The following is a 22,476-nucleotide window of genomic DNA, read 5'->3' as shown; positions in this document are numbered from 1 at the left end:
GAGTGTATAGAGGGTCTATACAAGGGAGATGTACTTGAGGGCAATGTTATAGAAATGGAAGAAGAAGTAGATGGTAATGAGATGGGAAATATTATACTGGGTGAAGAGTTTGACAGAGCACTGAAAGACCTAAGTCGAAACAAGGCCCTGGGAGTAGACAACATTACATTAGAACTACTGACAGCCTTGGGAGAGCCAGCCCTGAGAAAACTCTACCATGTGGTGAGCAAAATGTATGAGACAGGTGAAATACCCTCAGATTTCAAGAAGAATATAATAATTCCAATCCCAAAGAAAGCAGGCGTTGACAGGTGTGAAAATTACTGAACTATCAGTTTAATAAGTCACAGCTGCAAAATACTAACGCGAAATCTTTACAGACAAATGGAAAAAACTGGTAGAAGCTGACCTTGGGGATTCTGTAGATATATTGGAACACATGAGGCAATACTGACCCTACGACTTATTTTAGAAGCTAGATTAAGAAAAAGCAAACCTACGTTTCTAGCATTTGTAGACTTAGAGAAAGCTTTTGACAATGTTGACTGGAATACTCCCTTTCAAATTCTGAAGGCGGCAGGGGTAAAATACAGGGAGCGAAAGGCTATTTACAATTTGTACAGAAACCAGATGGCAGTTATAAGAGTCGAGGGACATGAAAGGGAAGCAGTGGTTGGGAAGGGAGTGAGACAGGGTTGTAGCCTCTTCCCGATGTTGTTCAATCTGTGTATTGAGCAAGCAGTAAAGGAATCAAAAGAAAAATTTGGAGTAGGTATTAAAATCCATGGAGAAGAAATAAAAACTTTAAGGTTCGCTGATGACATTGTAATTCTGTCAGAGACAGCAAAGGACTTGGAAGAGCAGCTGAACGGCATGGACAGTGTCTTGAAAGGAGGATATAAGATGAACATCAACAAAAGCAAAATGAGGATAATGGAATGTAGTCAAATTACGTCTGGTGATGCTGCGGGAATTAGATTAGGAAATGAGACAATTAAAGTAGTAAAGGAGTTTTGCTATTTGGGGAGCAAAATAACTGATGATGGTCGAAGTAGAGAGGATATAAAATGTAGACTGGCAATGGCAAGGAAAGCGTTTCTGAAGAAGAGAAATTTGTTAACATCGAGTATAGATTTAAGTGTCAGGAAGCCGTTTCTGAAAGTATACGTATGGAGTGTAGCCATGTATGGAAGTGAAACATGGACGATAACTAGTCTGGACAAGAAGAGAATAGAAGCTTTCGAAATGTGTGCTACAGAAGAATGCTGAAGATTAGATGGGTAGATCACATAACTAATGAGGAGGTACTGAATAGGATTGGGGAGAAGAGAAGTTTGTGGCACAACTTGACTAGAAGAAGGGATCAGTTGGTAGGTTCTGAGGCATCGAGGGATCACCAATTTAGTATTGGAGGGCAGTGTGGAGGTTAAAAATCATAGAGGGAGACCAAGAGATGAATACACTAAGCAGATTCAGAGGGATGTAGGCTGCAGTAGGTACTGGGAGATGAAGGAGCTTGAACAGGATTGAGTCGTGTGGAGAGCTGCATCAAGCCAGTCTCTGGACTGAAGACCACAACAACAACAACATTGAGGCAGTGTGGTGTTAGGTGATGTTTAGGTCAATGACATTTTCCACTCCCTGTTTATGACAAGGAAAGATTGTGACAAAATAGTAAAGTAGTATTAGCTGGGAAATAAGTTGTGAAACATTTACTGTGCACAGCCATTCTGTTTCATGTTTGTGAAGAGTTGAACAGAGGAGTGTGCAGTTCAAGTAATCAGCAAGGCAAAACAGCGAGTCAGCATCTTCACTTGCTGTGGGCAGGGCCTTTTATGGCTTGGGGGTGTCCTGACTGTCAAGTAGCAGACACCTTCGCCAAGAATATAAACAGGAACTACCAAAGGAAGCTCTAAAATGAAACTGATTTATTAAGGAGACATCTTATTGAGTCTTTGAGGAGGATGTTATCTTTGAGTTAAATTGTATCTGCTGCAAATTATGAAGTAATTCTGTTCTGTATGCCCACTGAACAAATACAAGACACTGAATCAATAAATGTTGATGCATTTCATAATTAGAGTAGATATTGTTGTTCATTCCACCAATAATAGCTGCAAATGAAAAGAGTTCAAGTCTTTCCAGGGCTACTCGTGTTGCTATGGAGATACTGCTTTGCAGGTCCTTCACCTAAAGAAGTTAATTAGAGGGAAATTAACACTTAATACATCAGGTAACAGATCAAATGTGAGTGTTCGTACTCAGTTCCAGCCATATAAGAACAGGATCTCAGACACTTGATTTTGGCTCCCAGTGATCAGGATTTGAAGAATTGGTAAGAAGGAAGAAGATAAGGAAGGAGTGAAGCGTAAATTTTCCACATTTTGGAGATTAATAAGTGATAAATTGCAGTGTTGCCAAAAGCAACAGAAAATAAACTGACTAAAAAGATACAAGTGGAAGTATATAGCCATATTGCCAAAAGCTATTTACAAAATAATATGAAGAAAGTGAACTGATATATTCTGGACAAGTAATGAAATTGAGAAGTTACAGTTGTTGACTAACAAATACATCAACTGAAATAAAATTTTGTAAAAGATTTTGTGCTGGGAAGGAGGGATATAATTGTTACATCTCACTCATGACACCAAATGTAAAAGAGTATGTGGTTTGGGGACGGGGAGAGAAACTTCTGACACCAATGTTAATGTATAAAATGGCAGGGAATGGGGACAAAGGTTGTTAAATATGCCTCGTAGCGGCAGTGTGCAGGAGGTTGAGTGGTCAGGATTAGATAGTGGGTATCTAGGGCTGCTATTAAATGACAAAACAGGAAATCAGGAGGATATATTTCAATATACAGAGTACAAAAGGTGCACCTAGGGTTGGAAGTTGGCAGGTTTAGGTGAGTCTAGGAGGTCGAACAATTAAATGGAATGGGTAACGGAAGGGGAAGTGATTCATGTTGACTTACGTTGGTGGCTGGTTGTGAAGAGCAGTGCCTGAGGCTTCGCCTTCCAAGAAGACGTCTGTTCTGCTTGAGGTCTGGGTTAGAAGAGAGAGAAGCAACTGTGTTTGGCACAGCAGAAGACTCCAGCATCCACACACGTGATCAGTATCCCATACATGCTATTGGCTAAAACCATATTCCTTGACTGTCTGCCATCATGTACAGTGCACATGTTCTGTAAATAATGTCAACATTTGTATAAAAGCATTTTTTTAGCTGCAATATAAATGATTCTTGAAAGCATTTTTTTAAAACTACAATGTAAATGAGCCTCAGAGGGTTTGTAGAAGGTTTCAAACCCTGACAATGGCAATAACACAGTACTACCTGAGTAATACTGGAGGGGTATCATGGTATGCCACATTCCAGTCTTTGAATCACTTCTTTTGAGACATTGGCTGTGCTAGGTGATACAACATTGTAATGCATCATTTTGTGCACGATGTTGCATCAGCTACAAACATGAGGATGTAACTTGACAGAAAGGATGAGCTGTTAAAATTCAAACCTGTAAAACATTTTGTGGAGATAATGTGACATTGTTTTTATACGAGAATTATCAGGTCAGCATAAACTGAATTGGTAGGTTGGTTGATTTGGAAAAATGTACCAAACAGTGGGTCATTGGTTCTGTCAGATCAGGCAAATGAAGTTGGCAGTGCCCTTTCAAAGGAACCATCCTGGCATTTGCCTGAAGTAATTTAGGGAAATCATGGAAAACCTAAATCAGGATGGCTGGACACGGGTTTTGAACCATTGTCCTCCCGAATGCAAGTCCAGTGCAAAAACTGTGTGAGGTGAAAATTTACCTAGATGAAGGTGAACAAAAGAAAAGGGTATATTTGTGTTGTATGCCAATACTCACACGGAGCGTGGCTGCAGTGTCTCCTGACTGGTTACAAGCCTTGATGCTGCAAATTAAGGGTGTAAGCACAAAGTTAGAGTTGACTAATGAAGAATTAACTAATACAGTAGAAACAGTAAGCACCAAGTTAGAGTCCACTGAGGAATAATTAACTAACATAGTAGATAATTTGTATAACTTCCATTTGACTGTACAACAGGTTTTATTCCACACATCAAGTGTTAGAATTATTAAGAATCAATAGACTTGAGTAGAACACAAGTCATCATCAAGTCATTGTGTTCTGCCCAAGTCTAATGATTTTCGGTACTTGTAACACTTGATAATGGCCTAAGGCTGAAATCTAGATTGTGGAATAAAACGTGTTGTACACTCATGGTGGTTATATCTGTCAAAAAGTTTTGTATGACTGTGGCTCCACACAAAATTAAAATAATTAATACAGTAGGAATTAATTTAATGAATTAAAAAAAAATACTTTGACAAAGTTATTTAAAGAGTTGAAGGATGATATAGATAACCAGTGCAATTTAGCTTGAGAGGAAGTCAAAGAGCAGTTTCAAGAATTAGATGGCAAGATTAACAATGCAGGTCAATTTGCTGCTAAATAAATCAAACCAGTTAAGAATCAAATCTCAGAGACAAAGGAATGTGTTACGGCATTAGAAAAATGCAAAGGATTTGGGGAGAACACCCGAGGTTTTATCTAATTTAAAGGGATGATTACAAGAATTTGACAATCATACAGTACAAGAGAAAGTAGAATTAACTAACACTAGCACTCATTCTAAGGAAGATGTTGTAGAACAATAAAAGGAACTGGGACAACTGTGTAGGGCTCACTGTTCTAGGAAACATACAACATGGGCTCAACTAGTTCCAGAATTTCAGGTAATCCTAAATGATCTACTGCATATGTCAATGGGATTGAAATTCACCTGACCATTATTGCCAGAGACTGACAGAAAAATTGCAAGAGAGGGTGCTGGAGAATATGCACACAAAGGCACAGAAGAGAATCAAGACCTTTAATGATAAAGCTATTATATCTAGCTTTCAAATAGACCATCTTGTATTAGTGAATAATTTTTGTCATAGCACAAAGTTAAAGGAGGAGACAAATAAGTTTTTCCCTCCTTAAAGGGGACCATTCAGAGTGAAAGACATACCACATATTTGGTAGACCATGACACAGGACAAAATAAAGGATTGTACAATATAGATACCCTTAAAAGATTCAAAGTCCCAGAAGAGTTTACATCCTTGTGAATTTGGTGGATTGACAACCACTGGCTGTACCAGTTAAAATGTTTCTGTATTTCTCCTTTTAGTTTTCCTGGTGTCAGTTACTGTCAAAAATGGTTCAAATGGCTCTGAGCACTATGGGACTCAACTGCTGAGGTCATTAGTCCCCTAGAACTTAGAACTAGTTAAACCTAACTAACCTAAGGACATCACAAACAGCCATGCCCGAGGCAGGATTCGAACCTGCGACCGTAGCGGTCTTGCGGTTCCAGACTGCAGCGCCTTTAACCGCACGGCCACTTCGGCCGGCAGTTACTGTCTTCTTGGGCTATCCTCTTATATTTTAATAAAGTGTGGAACTATATATGAATGTTTGATAGTAACCACTGTACAAGTAGTAGCATACGACATTTTATTTTTGGTCTTAGAATCCAGTACAACATGATTGTGCATGTGTTAACAAACCAAAAATATCACAATAGAACTGTCATCCAAAGAGGTTCAGTCCAAAGAGGCAACTATCATGTATCGATAATCACACAGAGCCTCCTTTCCCGGCAGTGTGGAGCATAAATCTTGAAAATAGATTTGACCTGTTTCCTCAGTCAGAATCGGATGAGCCTCATGTAGCTGAAGCCGTAGAAAGGGCACAACAAGCTTTCAAGGACTTGAAAAAGGTAGGGAAATTTGTAAAGAAAAAGAAAGTTCTGTTGTTAGGTAGCTCCCATGGTAGAGGTGTTGGCCAACAACTGCAGGAAAATCTAGGTTCAGAGTACCAGGTCACAAACTTTTTCAAGCCTAGTGCAGATCTGGGTCAGGTAACAGAGGATGTAGGTTCTTTGTGCAAAGATTTCACGAAGGAGGATGCCGTGGCTATAGTGGGTGGTCCGGGAAATAGCATTGACAGAGACTCTGAATATTCCATAGAGAGTGACCTGGTGAAGATAGCATCAGCAACGAAGCATACGAGTGTGGGATTTGTGTCTGTGTTGAGACGCCATGATCGGCCTCATTTGAACTCTTCCGTCAGGAGGGTGAACTTGGAGTTGGAGTGGCTGCTTAGGACGGATATAGGGTCCCATATTGGTTTGATTCCTGTGGATGCTATCGATAGGTGGGACTACACTAGGCATGGCCTTCTCCTCAATAGGAAAGGGAAGGGAAAACTGTCTGGGTTGATTGCAGAAAACGTAAGGGGGGGCACTGTCACAAGTGGTAAAATACCAGTGGTCACAGGTGTCAGAGGGATGCCTTTTTTAGGACAGGGAAGGGAGAAAGAAAACGAGTTTTAAGAGAGATTGGCAGACACACTCAGTTTGAGAAAACAGATGAACAGGAGTCAGATTTTAGCATACAGATTCCATTTAAACAATGTTTAACAGAAAGTAATCAGAAACTGCCAGTTCATCTTCACCAAAGCAGTTATAATCCCATTAGTATGCAGTATCAGTTATCTTTATTACACCAGAACATTCCAGGACTCAGAAATAAAATTGATGAACTACTCATTTGTACTGATGAAATGAATTTGTTTAACCAAATTGACATAATCTGCCTCTCTGAACATCAAGTGACCACTGGCATAGATATGTTAGACATTTCAGGACTTAAGCTAGCTTCCTACTTCTGCAGAGTAGATATGGATGGAGGAGGAGTTGCCACATTTATTAAAAACTGCCATAAATTCAAGAACATTGACATTAATAAATTCTGTTTAGACCAGCATCTAGAAGCATGTGCAACAGAAGTAGAGTTCCATAACAGATACTATATAATAGTAACTATTTACCGAGCACCTGCAGGAAATAATAATCTATTCATAAATCATCTAGAAGCTCTTTTGGGTTATTTAACTGGAAGAAACAAAGAAATTTTGATTGCTGGTGACTTTAATACAGATTTTCTAATGCAATCTTCCAGTAAACATTTACTGCAGTCAGTAATGTTGTCTTTCAATCTAACTCACACTGTAAACTTTCCAACTAGGATCACAATATCCTCAAGGACAGCCATTGATAACATTTTTATAGACAAATCAAAGGAACAAAATCATATCATAAAACCTGTAATAAATGGACTATCAGATCACGACATGCAGCTCCTTGTTTTAGATGTAAATTCTGAGCAGATTATCAAGACCGCTAAGTCTGAGTACAGGAGAGTAGTCAGTCAATCAAAAATTGAGTGTTTTAGAAAACTGCTCAAAGATATGAACTGGAAAGATGTTTATAGTGCCCATGACATGAATGAAAAATATAATACGAAATATCGTATTCATGATCCATGGAACTAGTATTAATCTAATCTAATCTAATCTAATCTAATCTAATACATTCATGAACAATGTCAGCACCATGTTTGAAAACTGTTTTCCTCTAAAAGTTACTCAAATTAAACAGAAGTCTATAATAAAACCATGGATTACACAAGGAATAAAGATTTCCTGTAAGACAAAAAGGAAAATGTATCTGTCGACCAAGAATAGCTCCAATACTGATGATTTAGCTAAATACAAAGAATACTGTAAAATATTAAAAAAAGTAATTCAGACATCTAAGCAAATGCACTATGAGAAGAAGATAGCAATGTCAGGGAACAAAATAAAAACAATATGGGATATAGTGAGAGAGGAGACTGGTAAACCAGAAAGGAACAGGAGCAAATAGCATTAAGGGTAGATGACACATTAGTAACCGATGGGCATAGTGTGGCAAATATATTTAACAAGTACTTTATATCCGTTACTGATAGAATAGGATTGTCAGGATCAGTAAATAATGCCCTTGAATATCTGAAACTAGCCTTTACAAATAGCTTCAGCTACATGAATATGTCACTCACTTCACCAAAAGAAATAACTTCCATAATAAAATCTTTGAAAACAAAGCATTCTAGTGGTTACGATGAAATATCAACAAAGTTAATTAAGGCATGTTCTTGTGAGTTTAGTACAATTCTAAGTTACTTGTGTAACCAGTCAATTATAACTGGGACATTTCCTGACTGGCTAAAATATGCGGATGTTAAGCCTCTATTCAAGAAAGGGGATAAAGAGATACCATCAAACTACAGACCGATTTCACTTTTGCCAGCATTCTCAAAAATTTTAGAAAAAGTAATGTACAGGCCGCTTCTCGACCATCTGACCACAAACAACATATTATCAAGAACACAGTTTGGATTTCTGAAGGGTTCTGATATCGAGAAAGCTATTTACACCTACAGTGAAAATGTACTTAATTCATTAAATAACAAATTACAAGCAGCAGGTATTTTCTGTGATTTGTCAAAGGCATTTGATTGTGTGAACCACAACATCCTTTTAAATAAATTAGAATTCTGTGGTGTCACAGGCAGTGCTGCAAAATGGTTCAAGTCATACCTAGCTAACAGGAAACAAAGGGTGTCAGTAAAAGGGACTAGTGAATTAAGTCATCAGTCATCATCAGAATGGGAAGAAATTACATGTGGTGTCCCACAAGGATCCATCTTAGGACCATTGCTTTTTCTTGTGTACCTTAATGATCTCTCATCAGTTACACTGCCAGAAGCAGAGTTCGTTTTGTTTGCAGATGACACAAGTATTGCAATAAATAATATGTAGAGTGTAGTTCTAGAAAGATCTGCTAACGATATTTTCATGGATATTAATAAATGGTTTAAAGCCAACTCATTGACATTAAACTTTGAAAAGACTCACTACATGCAATTCAGAACCTATTAGAGGTTTCCACTCAGCATATGCATAAAGTATGAAGAAGAGCAGATAGAAGAGGTTGACAGTCTTAAATTCCTGGGATTACAACTTGATAATAAATTCAGTTGGGAGGAACACATCACAGAACTGCAGAAACGCCTTAACAAATCTGTATTTGCAATTCGAGTGTTAGCAGACATAGGCAACATAAAAATGAAAAAGCTTGCATACTTTGCCTACTTTCATTCCATAATGTCATATGGTATAATATTTTGGGGTAACTCTTCAAGTCAAATAAAAGTTTTAAGAGTCCAAAAGCGTGTAATACATATTATTTGTGGAATAAATTCACAGACGTAATGAAGAAACCTCTTCAAAGAACTGGGTATACTAACCACTGCCTCTCAGTATATTTACTCCTTAATGAAATTTGTCCTAAATAATATATCTCTTTTTCCAACAAACAGCTCAGTTCATACATACAATACCAGGAACAAAAATGATCTGCACAAAGACTTAAAAGCACTTACTTTAGTTAAAAAAGGAGTCCACTACTCAGGAACACTCATCTTCAATAATTTGCCAGCAAACATAAAAAATTTAGTTACAAATAAAGATCAATTTAAAAGGAGCCTGAAAGACTTACTAGCGGCCAACTCCTTCTACTCCATAGACGAATTTTTTAATAGAAACAAATGATGTATTGTATATATTCATACTATTATTATTGTTATTTCAGCTAAAAAAAAAAAAAAAATTGACATGTTCCACATCCACGAGGATCTCCTCAGCATGGATCTATGGAATGAAAAACTAATCTAATATAATCATAGGGAAGGATGATGACACTGGCTTGGTAGTAAAGGATGTTGTGTGCAACATTGCCTCCATTTCAACTGTGCAGTTCATGACATAAATTAACGGCTTGTAGAAAATAAACTATCACTAAATCACAGCAAGACTCAGTTTTTACATTTTCTAACACATTTAATTGTAATTTCACAGAATGGTCATATGATTAGTGAATCTGAATAGTTAATATTTCTAATAGATAGTAAAATGCTACAGAAACCCCACATTCAGAATCTTGTTTAAAGACTTAATGCTGCCATTTTTACTATTCGAATGGTATCTGAAGCAAGTGATCATTTGACTTGAAAAAATAGTCTACTTTGCTTATTGTCATTCACTTATGTCATATGGTATTATATTTTGTGGTAACTCTTCCCATTCTAAAAGGATATTTTTGGCTCAGAAATGGGCAGTTCGGGTAATAAGTGGTGTACGTTCGCGAACCTCTTGTCAACCCCTATTCAGTAGTCTGGGTATTTTGACATTGGCCTCTCAATATATATATTCTCTACTGTCATTTCTTATTAACAATATCAGCTTGTTCCCAAGAACAAGCAGCTTTCTCTCAGTTAATACATGGCAGAAATCCAACCTGCATTTGGATCGGACTTTCTTAATTCTTGTGGAGAAAGGTGTGCAGTATACTTGTGCATCCATTTTCAATAAGCTACCACAAGAATTCAAAAATCTTCGCAGTAATCCACGCACTTTCAAACTGAAACTGAAGAGTTTCCCTCATGGATCACTTCTTCTATTCGGTTGAGGAGTTCCTTGGAAAATTAAGCTGGTTCTTATGTTATATTGTTGACTGTGTTTACTGAAATTCACAGCTTGATGTTTTTTGGGTTCATAAGCATTTTATTTTTATCTTTTATTACTTTTATGTTGTAAACTCATGTACTGACATGTTCCATGATGTTGGAGATTTGCTCCTCAATTTGTTCCTTCAGAACTTGAAGTGTAAATAAATAAATAAAATGAAGGAGTGTGTCATCGTCAGTGGAAGTGACCATCCAGTGGGGCTGAGGAGGCAATATCAGATTGTTGGATCTGTTGAATGGAGTCTTGGCCATTATGGTGAACACCTCAGAATTGCAGAGCCATCAAGGAGAATGTACAGGATGACTCATTCTAGTAACGGGCATGGAATGTGGTTGTGATGGAGTGTGCCACTGAAGTAGGGGGGTGACGATGGTAAGGCATCTGCATGCATTGATGAACACAGAGATATGGTCTTCATCTATGTCAGACAGAGTGTGGAAGGCGCAAAGTAGCATTACATGGGCGGTGAAAGGATCATCCAGAGAGCACATGTAGCAAGGAGGACAACCAGCAGCCCATCTTCTGGGTGAAGAGAAAGATTGTTGGTGGCGTACACCGAGATGTCGACTATGAATCTCACGATGCCCTCGTGGGTGGAAGTGGGTAATGGCTCCTGATGCACAGTGGCAGGCACATAGGCACACTGAAGGGTGCAGCACTGGTAGACAAGTAAGCATTCCGTGATCCAACCATCACAGCCAATGAATCCTCTTGCTTAACGGGCATAGAATTGGAATGTTGATCTGTTGCATTGTCCAGTCGACAAAGCACCACATGGTGGTAGTGTGGCTTGGCTCTCCTGCTGTGGAGTCATGCACACAGACAGGTTATAGTGCTGCATTTGTGAGTCAAAAAGCACAAACAGGCGAGGTGTGGCTGAAAACTGTACTGCAGGCAACTAATGTGAAACTTGTGATATATCTGGTGCACATGAATGGGAAGAAACAAAGCCTTTATCAGAATCCATTGTCTATTACTGTTATGTTATCATAGTAGCATAGCATGGTGAAGAAAATATGAGAACTGCACGAAGTCATGGAACTACATGTGAATGTTTAATAGTAACCATTATACAAGACAATTGGACCACTACAATAAGATAACAGATGATCAATTCATCCATAAACTTTACTGTACTATAGATTAAATTTATCATGAATAAATGACAGTTAATATTTCCATCTCATTTATTTAATTGCATATTACCATGTACATGTGGTACATGAAAAACTAAGAATAAGAATGGTTTTAGTTTTATTTGCATATGATAGTGTTATGAGTTGGAGGAATATATTGTACTATAAAATGTATAGAGAAGTGAAGCATCAATAACAATGTGCTTTCAATAAACTATGAACATAGTGAAATGACTGCCTAAGAATTACGAGTAAAATGGTATCGGTTTTATACATTTTATAAAACTGAATTAAGAAGAATAGTGTAAATGAGTTTGTAGGTCTTTTTTGGGTGGGGGGAGGAGGGTGGGGGGTGGGGGAGGGGGGAGGGTCTGTCATGGGTAGTGAGGTATCATGACTTATATGAAAAAATTTCCCTTTCTATTGCAATTCATAGGGGTTTGTTAAGGTCAGTTTTTGAGTTTTCTGTGACAATGAAATCATGGCAAAGCTGTTCTGTAGGAAATGCTGAACACATTCTTCCTCTGACACCACAGTGAAGAACCTTAGCACATAGGGTACTTCAGGTGGGGATGGTAAGAGAATCTGTCTATGAGGCACTGCCTCTGTTTCCTCTTCGATCCTAACATAGCAATCTCTTTGTTTCCTCTTCTTATTTTTCCCTTAGGAGTATCAAATCAATCCACCCTCTGCCCATATGCAAAGTTCCTATTACAGGATCCCTTATCTTTACAGTCCACATAATTGAAGGTACACCCTACAACAGTAGGAGTGCACTTGCTTGATGACAACAATAGGCTGACAATTTTATGGAGTGTCAGTTAGATGACATATATTAGTCACACCATGTATTGTAGGGGAGCAGAGTCTGTGAAAGACGTAGAAGGCTAGGAAAATTGGTGGCATGCTACCATGCGTAACAGGACAAGTACAGTAAAGAATTAACAAACTAATGAGATGCTGTGCTAACTCATCTTCAGCAATGTTATGCAGGACAGAAGTTATTACTGTTCATGATGAAGGGTATTATAGAACATTCTCCTAGTATTTTAAAAAGAAGTACATTGAATATACTCAAATAGCCAAGTGTTGTCTAGATCTATTAGGTGTAAAAGAGTGAAAGATAAGAAAATGTGTATCAGTAAGCAGAAGCAGAATACACAGGGTGAGAACTATGTGTATGTGGTATTGTTCTACATGTTATAAACATCTACATCTATACTCTGCAAACCACTGTGAGTTGCATGGCAGAGGATACATCCCATTGTACCATTTATTATGGTTTTTTCCTATTCCAGTCACATATGGAATGAGGGAAGAATGATTCTTTGGATGCCTCTGTGCATGTAGTGATTATTCTAATCTTATCCTCATGGTTCCTATGTGAGTGATGCACATGGGGTTGTAATATATTCCTAGGGTAATCATTTAAAGCCCATTCTTGAAACCTTGCTAATAGACTTTCTAGGTATAGGTTATGTCTCCTTTCAAGAGTTCTCCAGTTCAATTCTTTCAGTATCTCTGCAACAGTCTCCCATAGATTAAACAAACCTGTGACCTTTGTGCTTCCCTGCTCTGTAAATGTTCAGTATCACCTGTTAGTCCTGTCTGGTACAGATCCCACACACTTGAGCTCTTTTCTAGAACCAGTTGCACAAGTGAGTAACAAGTAAAAAAAAGAAAAAAGAAGTGAAAAAAAGGACAAGTTAAAATACAGGTGTAGAGAATAATTAGGGAAGTCAGCGTACAATGATTATGGAGAAACTTCTCATTTAAAATGAATAAAGGTTGTAGAAAAGGGCTAGCAGCTGTGTTTACTGTTGAAGTTAAGATGGAGCACACCCAGAATCACAAAACAGGTGTTGGAGAAGAAAAGGATTGGCAGATCTGTAGGAGGAATGGCCTATGCTTTAGTCAGGTGAATCCACGTGAGGAATGACATGTACCAATTTACGTAGGTAGGAGAGGTGTAAGAATAGGTGCACCCATGGAGGGATGGTCTATACCTTGGTCAGGTGAATCCATTGGGGGAATGAACTGTACCACATTTTTTGTGTGTAAAAGGAAAAAGGGAGACACCTGCATCTATAATAGTACAGAGGTTTGACACAGTGTCTGTCCTTAGAACAAGTGTAAGTACAGTTAATATGGAAGTATGAAGTTGTGTAGTGACTATTGGTCTCGATATGGAAGTTTCCTCCAAATTAATTATAAAATTGAATAGACTCTGCTGAAAGCCAAGATGAAGGATGGTTTGGAACAGAAATGTTATTACAAGCTGACAAGGGCATATGCTGAAATTTGATTCTAGAGATCATACAGTAGGTATATATCTGACAGGCAAATCCTTAAGTATCAACAATGTAAGAAAGTGTTGGAAAGTATGTTCAGACTCACATAAGCATATACCTATACATACTTATTTGAAATAAAATAAAAATGTAATTCTCAAGTAATAGATAAATAGAAAGAAATATAAATGGTGTACAACATTAAAGAAAATACAGCAGCTGATAGCATAAACAGAGAAACCACAAATTTTGTCTAGAAGATCCATATACATACTAAAATGAAACACCTATCTTTATAAAAAGATTGGTCATTACATAACACTTAACTGCATTAGATAAATGGAATGTGAAGTATCAAACAATGGAAAATGCAGGAGGAATAATGACAATATTATGAAAGGGACAGATTGCTACTCACCACATAGCAGAGATGCTGAGTTGCGGACAGGCACAACAAAAAGACTACTAAACATGTAAGCTTCCGGCCAGAAGGCCTCCTTCTGAATAGACAACATAGACACACACACACTCACACGCAAACACAACTCATACACACATGACCACTGTCTCTGCCTAGTGTGTGTGTGTGTGTGTGTGTGTGTGTGTGTGTGTGTGTGTGTTTAGCAGGTAAATAAAAGGTTAAAATTGAAAGGACAGCACTAAAAATAATTTTGAGCACTGGAAATGGATTGTACAAGACTAGTGCCTTGTTATTGAAGATGGAGTATTTTCTCCTTAATGAAAGGGCAATTGGCCTTAAGTAATTATTTGTTTTACAGTTTTATGTTATGAATATTCATTTGTAACTAGCAGAGTAAACAGTTATCCTGACATCTTCCCTGTAAGTGGGAGAATCTGTACTGTTACATGCCAGTTAGGCAAATGACATTTCTCAGTTCCTATTTATGACATGGAAAGATGGTTGTGACAAAATACTAAATCAGTATTAGGCAGTGAATAAGCCATGAGGCATATACCATGCATGGTCAATTTGTTTCACATTTGTGCAGGACTGAACAGAGGTGTGTGGTTTGAATAATCAGCAAGGTGTAAACTTCTCATGTTGCATGGAAGACTGTTGTTATTTGGTGCTCTTTTAATATTCTTGTGATCTTGGCTGCCAGCAGCCCAGCATATGGCAAGAACACCACACATTTTACTTTGTATTCTTCTGGTTTGTCCTCCTGCCTCTTATCTGTACATTAGGCACATATTATAATGACATGCAACATGAAAAGTTAAGGACATACTTGACTCGGCCAATGATTAACTAGGCCTGCAGATCCTGGGTATCTACAGTATCGAGTGTGAATGTGGGATGCAGTACATGGGCAGACTCAGCGATGTATCCTACAGCACCATACAGAGCAAATCAGTAAAACATGACTAGTATAGACAAACAAGTACATAATAGCAGACTGTAGCATCAATGAGGGACACACCTTTGAATTTGAAAAAAATCAAGAAGTTTTGCTTCACCAAGGATTTCTGCGACTCAGTTGTCAGAGTGGCACTGTAAGTACATCTGCACAACAACCTAGTAAATTAGGATAGCAGATTTCAACTTAGCGCAGTGCAGCATTGTGCAGTTGAAAAAATATATTAGGAGCATCCCGTTCTGAAGGTGATGGTGTCTGCAGACCTGTTGGACAGCAACTGGGACTTGATGCCTGTGCCAGGGCTGCACTGTGATCTGCCACAACAGGTTGAATTGTGTTCCCCCACCACCAATATGGCATCCAATTCCGGTGGTGTGTGCTTGGCCTGCTCACAGAAGTGGACAGTGGTTGAATTACTATACAGATAGGTGGAACACAACACCCTGACACTTTGCTTGAAGGTGATGGGTACAAATCTCATCAAATGTTATAAATGTTATAATGAGATGATGTCACCACTCAGCTGATTGCCCAAGATGATTTCATCAGTAACTCTTATTAGTTGGTAATTTTAACATTAGAAAAGGGAAAGAGGTTTGACTATGGAGAAGTGTCGCATAAAAAAGGAGTAGGAATAATATCAAATAACAAATACTTCCTAATGTCCTGCAAAATTATATTTATTTTATCACAAACTAGCTTTCAGCTTCATAGGCCTTCATCAGGTGACAACTGTCAGTTGTCTCATCATCATTACCATCGTCATTATCATTTTCCAACTCCAGTTTCCTGGGTGTGGTGTACAAGCGCTTGCCATCTCCTTCTGTCTTCATATGTCTTCTGTTCCAGAGCAGCTTCCCATTTGTCTCCTTTCTCCACATCTGATCTCACAGTCTCCATCCAGTATTTTCTTGGTATTCCCTGTGGCTTTCTTCCTAACAGGTTCAGGTTGAAATACCTTTTGGCAGGTCCTTGGCTTTTCATTCTCATTATGTGCCCATCCACTGAAGCCTGCATTTCTTTATGACACTGGTAACAGGAACCTCAATACCAGCCACTTTTCTATTCACCTCATTCCTGATTTTGTCCTTTCTAGTTGTTTGGTTCATACTTCTAATGAATTTCATTTCTGTTGCCTGAATTCTGCTGAGGCCTTTGTTTAATAGGATACATGTTTCTAAACCACATGTTAGAACTGGTACAAAATAGGTATGGTACAGGTTCGCTTTTGCTTTTTGTGGTATTTTATCATCCCTGAGAAGATTTCTGATTTGACTGTAAAAATTGGATGCTCTCTGTGTCTTGTTGAGTAGTACCTGCTCAATGGTGTTGTCTATTGGGATCATGCTTCCTAGGTACTTGAAATGTGAAACAGATTCCACTTTGAATCCTTCTCGACATATATTAGAGATTGTTCCTTCCCTGTTGATGATCGTTTCTTCTGTCTTTGTTTTATTTATTTTTAGTCCGAAATTTTTGAGAATGTGTTGTTCCAGTCATTAAGTTTCTTCTGTGCTTCAGATTCTGTCTCTCTCAATAATATCAATCATCAGAAAAATCCAGGGCATTTGGTTCACTGTCTATTTTCTCGATAGATTTTATGATCTTGTCCATTATTATTACAAACAGTAGTGGTGATAGGGCTCTTCCATATTGGACACTTCTCTTTGTTTCAAACCATTCTGATTGTCCATTGCCTATCTGGACACAGCTGTAACACTTTTGGTATAACATTTTGACTTTATTAATTAGGTACTTTGGCACCTTTAGGTCTTCAAAAATTCCCATATCTTGTATCGAGGGACACTGTCATATGCTTTTTCAATGTCCACACATACAATCACAAGATTTCTTCCATTATCCCAGTACTTTTCTGTCAGCATTCTTACTCCAAAAATAAGATCCATGGTACCTAAGTCTTTCCTGAATCCATTTGTTCTTCCTCAAGCGAAGGTTCTACTATCTTTCTAATTCTCATTTCTGTGATCTTTTCTAACAGTTTCAGGGTATGTGACAGCAGTGTGATGCCTTTGTAATTTCCACATTTTCGTCAATTGCCCTTTTTGAACAGAGGGATCATGACTCCTTTACTCCACTGATAACACTCTATATAGCCAATTCAGCCCTAATATTCCAGCTGCCTTTATCATGTCTGAGATGAGGTCATCAAAACCTGTTGACTTTCCATTCTGCATGTGCTTTAATGCTGTTTCTACCTCTTGCCATGTTAATGGGGAAGAAATCACTGAGAAATGGATATGTGCTACATTGGAGTGGTAAAAATAGTGAATCCAAAAATGGAGCTGGCCTCGTCCTCCATAAAGATATAGACATACAGAAAGATGTCAAATATATGATGACAGTATCATTCAGATGAGACTAAGGGCTGGTAATACACAGTATGCTGTTTTGCAAGTATATGCACCACAGGCAGGATGGACTATGGAGGAGAAAGAGCATTTCCTTAATGAACTTGAAGTACAAATAATAGAGGAGAACACCATCATTACGGGTGACCTGAATGCTGAAGTGGTAAAGAGAGACTAGGATCTGAAAACATCATCAGTCATAATGGTTATGGGAATAGACACCCGGAAGAACAGAACCTAATTGATTTCTGTGTGCGAAACAACTTAGCCGTACAAAACACATGGTATCAGAAAAGGGAAAGTCATAAAATAATGAGATAGAGCTGGGATGGTAAGGATAGAAAAACTGGTCAGTATGTTACAGATGTTAAAGTCATAAACAGTGAGTGCCTAGATAGCGACCACCGGCTGTTAACTGCTAACCTAACAGATGTTCAAATGTCAAAATTTAAATGAAAGAGGATGCCAAAGATTAAGACTTGGTTGTTGAAGGACATGGGAAAGAGTATAAAGTATAAAGCACAAATAACTGCCACATTACCCAAAACTGAAAATGAAGAATAATGGTCATTATTCAAGAAACCCATGTTACGGAAGTCAAGGGCATATGTGGAGAAATGGGTGCCACACCAAAAAGAGAAAGAAACACCTTGGTGAAATGATTTGGTAAAGACAGTAGAAAAAGATGGAAATGTACTGAAAAGAAAATAAGACCATGAAACACAAAAAACAGATGATAGATGAAATGAATTAGTAATTGAACATCTAGCTCAGGAATACCAGAGCAAGAAACTAGCTGTAAAAAGACTGACCTATGAAGAAAAGGAAAAGTGCTGGGAAGAATTTATTACAAGGATAGAGAAAGACTGTGAGGGAAGTAGGAAATTACTATAAAAATTACTAAAGAGTAAACAAAATGAATATGCAAATATCCTTGCCCTGGAAACAGATGATGGGATAATGAATGAAATGAAAAAGTACTTCAACATGCTGCTAAACGGAGATGGGGACTACACAACTATCAATGACTGTAGAGTAATTAATTAAGCCCAAACCAATGGACACCCATTAACATGGTCTGAGATAGAAACAGTATTAAAGAGTTGTCTTGTATATTGTGCATATCACGTGTAATATTTTTGTATGGGTGTTTCTCCCTAGAATCTCAATAATTTTGAGAGAATGTCATCTACTACAAGTGCCTTGTTTCAACATGGGTCTTTCAGTGTTATGTCAGCGATTTTTCAGTATCGTATCTCCCACCTCATCTTCATCTACAGTCTCATCCCTTACTAGAATATTGTCTTTAATTTTATTTTCTTTGTATAGCTCTTCTAAACATGGAATATTGTGAGGAAATGGCACTGCAAACTGCCCTCCTAAGACCCAAGCACTTTCTCCACTAAGTCATTGATACATTCGTTGTGTGGGAAAATGAGGTAGTCAGGTCCTGGATGAGTTTCTGCCTCATTTAAGCAACATCTATCAAAATATTACATTAGGTTACTTCACTGTCACATAACTTGTAAAATAATCTAAATTTGGCCAAATGCTCTAGAACTCTTTTTAAAACTTGGATAATACAAGAAAAAGGCTAAAACCCCAACATATGGGTACATGGCTCTCTGATCACTTATGCGGATGAGGCAAAAACACTGATAATAGAAACTTTTCCCTAATATTTTGGAGAGTAAGTAATCAATTTCCATTAATTTTTCATCTCATTGGTAACTACAAGGGTGGCCCAGAAAGTAATGTGCCACTTCTTTTTTCTCAGTCAGAAACAATGTGAAACATTATGTATGTATGATTTTGAGTCTCCTGAGTGAGTGTGCCAGATAGTATAGCTACAGGACCATTTCAAAATGGTATCTGTATGTGATGTATGTTACAAGCAACATGCCATCATTGAATTTCTCACTGCAGAGGAAGAAACTGTGGGGAATATTCACAAATGCTTGCGCAAAGTCTATGGAGCATCTGCTGTTGATAGAAGTACAGTTAGTCACTGGGCATGGAGGGTGAGGTCATCAGAAGGTGGTTTGGTGGAGTGCCACAATTATCAGTGGTCAGGGACACCATCCATGGCTGTCACAACTGACATGTTGCATTGAAGGACAGATGCATTCATAGAAGACATTTTGAGGATGATGAGGAGATGATTCACACAGTGAAGCACTGGCTCCATTACCAGGACAAGGATTGGTGCCAACAGGGCATACATGCCCTTGTTTCGCACTGGAGGAATGCCATAGAACAGGATGGAGATTACATGGAAAAATAGGGTGTATAGAAAAAACACCATTCTTTCATGTGTGTAATTCTCATTATGTTCAATAAAGAATTGGTGAAGAAAAAAAATGTGGTTCATTACTTTCTGGGCAACCCTTGTAAAATAGAGGGCAGACCTGGAGTTTATTAGCCTTTAATCTCTTGTCTGAATATAAAACACAGTCAACTAAAATGTAACTCTCTGTGATCTGCACTCCACAATCAACAAACATTGAAGGATCTCCCTGGTGTAACAATAAGTTATCCATCATAGGACTTTAATGTATACATGGATGAGTGAAGAGGACTTCGTCTTCTCTATGTGGCTGAACCATCTACTGGTGCACACCATGGCTGCTAAATCTACTAACTTATTTCCCTGAATTCCACCATGCCCCAGTATCCAGATGAATGATGCCTCTTTATGCAGCCTTTGTGAATGGAGAAGAGCATCCTGGATATTCTTGGATACTTTAATCTGCTGGTTACAAGCACTGTAGAGATTGAATGGGACTCAGGGAGTTGGAGCATGTCAGGAATTTTCCAGCCTGAACATATCTTGCCTGTTCCATTGTCCTCAAGATTGCTTGTAATTTTTCAGCATATAAAATAAATTATGTTGGCAGGTGGACCCTGAGAACACAATCTGGAGCCATGCTGGGTAGCCGCGCGGTCTAAGGCACCTAGTCACAGTCCGCGTGGCTCCCCCTGTCGGGGGTTCGAGCCCTCCCTCAGGCATGGGTGTGTGTGTTCTCCTTAGCATAAATTAGTTTATGTTAGATTAAGTAGTGTGTAAGCTTAGGGACTGATGACCTCAGCAGTTTGGTCCCATAAGACCTTACCACAAATGTCGGTTTTTCACAATTTGGGAACACAGACCAGCCCAGAAAGTCCCTGCTTAGATCCACCTGTGAACAAAGCAACATAGTTGAAGTATTCATTTAAAATTTCATAAGATATATTAAAAAGATATGCAAGCTGCAGTCTGTCATTCAAACCCCAGTACTTGCCCCTTTCCCCAAAGTGTGGGATGTCCCAAATGACTGTGCTTATGCATGATTTGAGAAATTTTTTCTGTATTAAGATAAGCAATGGTCTGGTATACTAGTGAATATGGAACAGTGAATATTTTATATGCCTACATCTATATCTACATGATTACTCTGCTATTCACAATAAAGTGCCTGGCAGAGGGTTCAATGAGCCAACTTCAAGCCGTCTCTCTACTGTTCCACTCTCAAACGGCACACGGGAAAAACGAGCACTTGAATTTTTCTGTGTGAGCCCTAATTTCTCTTATTTTATCATGATGATCATTTCTCCCTATGTAGGTGGGCGTCAACAGCATGTTTTTGCAATTGGAGGAGAAAACTGGTGATTGAAATTTCATGAAAAGATCCTGTCGCAATGAAAAATGTCTTTGTTTTCATGATTGCCACTTCAATGCACATATCATGTCTGTGGCACTATCTCTCCTATTTTGTGATAATACAAAATGAGCTGCCCTTTTTTGTTCTTTTTCGATGGCATCCATTAGTCCCACCTGATGCAGAATCAAAACCACATGGAAGTACTCCAGAATAGAGCGGACAATCATGGTGTAAGCAGTCTCTTTAGTAGATCTGTTGCACCTTCTTAGTGTTCTGCCAATGAATCACAGTCTTTGGTTTGCTCTACCCACAACATTATCCATGTGATTGTTCCAATTTAGGTTGTTTGTAATTGTAATCCCTAAGTATTTAGTTGAATTTACAGCCTTCAAATTTGTGTGACTTATCATGTAATCAAGATTTAGCAGATTTCTTTTAGTACTCATGTGAATAACTTCACACTTTTCCTTATTCAGGGTCAAATGCCACTTTTCGCACCATACAGACATCTTATCTAAATCATTTTGCAATTTGTTTTGGTCATCTGATGACTTTACAAGATGGTAGATGACAGAATCATCTGCAAACAATCTAAGACAGCTACTCACATTGTCTCCTATGTCGTTAATATAGATCAGGAACAGTAGAGGGCCTATAACACTTCCTTGGGGAATGTCGGATATTACTTTTGATTTACTCTATGGCTCTCCATCTATTACCACGAACTGTGACCTTTCTTACAGGAAATCAAAATCCAGTCATACAACTGAGGCGATATTCCATAGGCATGTAGTTTGGTTAGAGGATCCTTGTGAGGAACGGTGTCCAAAGCCTTCCGGAAATCTAAAAATATGGAATCAATTTGACATCCCCTGTCGATAGCATTCATTACTTCATGAGTATAAAGAGTTAGTTGTGTTTCGCAAGATTGATATTTTCTGAATCCGTGCTGACTATGTGTCAATAAATCGTTTTCTTCAAGGTACTTCATAATGTTCAAATCCAACATACATTCCAAAAACCTTCTGCAAATCGATGTTAGTGATATGGGGCTGTATTTCAGCAGATTACTCTTACTTCCCTTTTTGGGTATTGGTATGACTTGACCAATTTTCCAGTCTTTAGGTATGGATCTTTCTGTAAGCGAGCAGTTGCATGTAATTGCT

The sequence above is a fragment of the Schistocerca americana genome, chromosome 3 (assembly GCF_021461395.2).
Source record: "Schistocerca americana isolate TAMUIC-IGC-003095 chromosome 3, iqSchAmer2.1, whole genome shotgun sequence".
Classification (NCBI taxonomy): Eukaryota; Metazoa; Arthropoda; class Insecta; order Orthoptera; family Acrididae; genus Schistocerca; species Schistocerca americana.
This window is presented reverse-complemented; position numbering follows the sequence as displayed.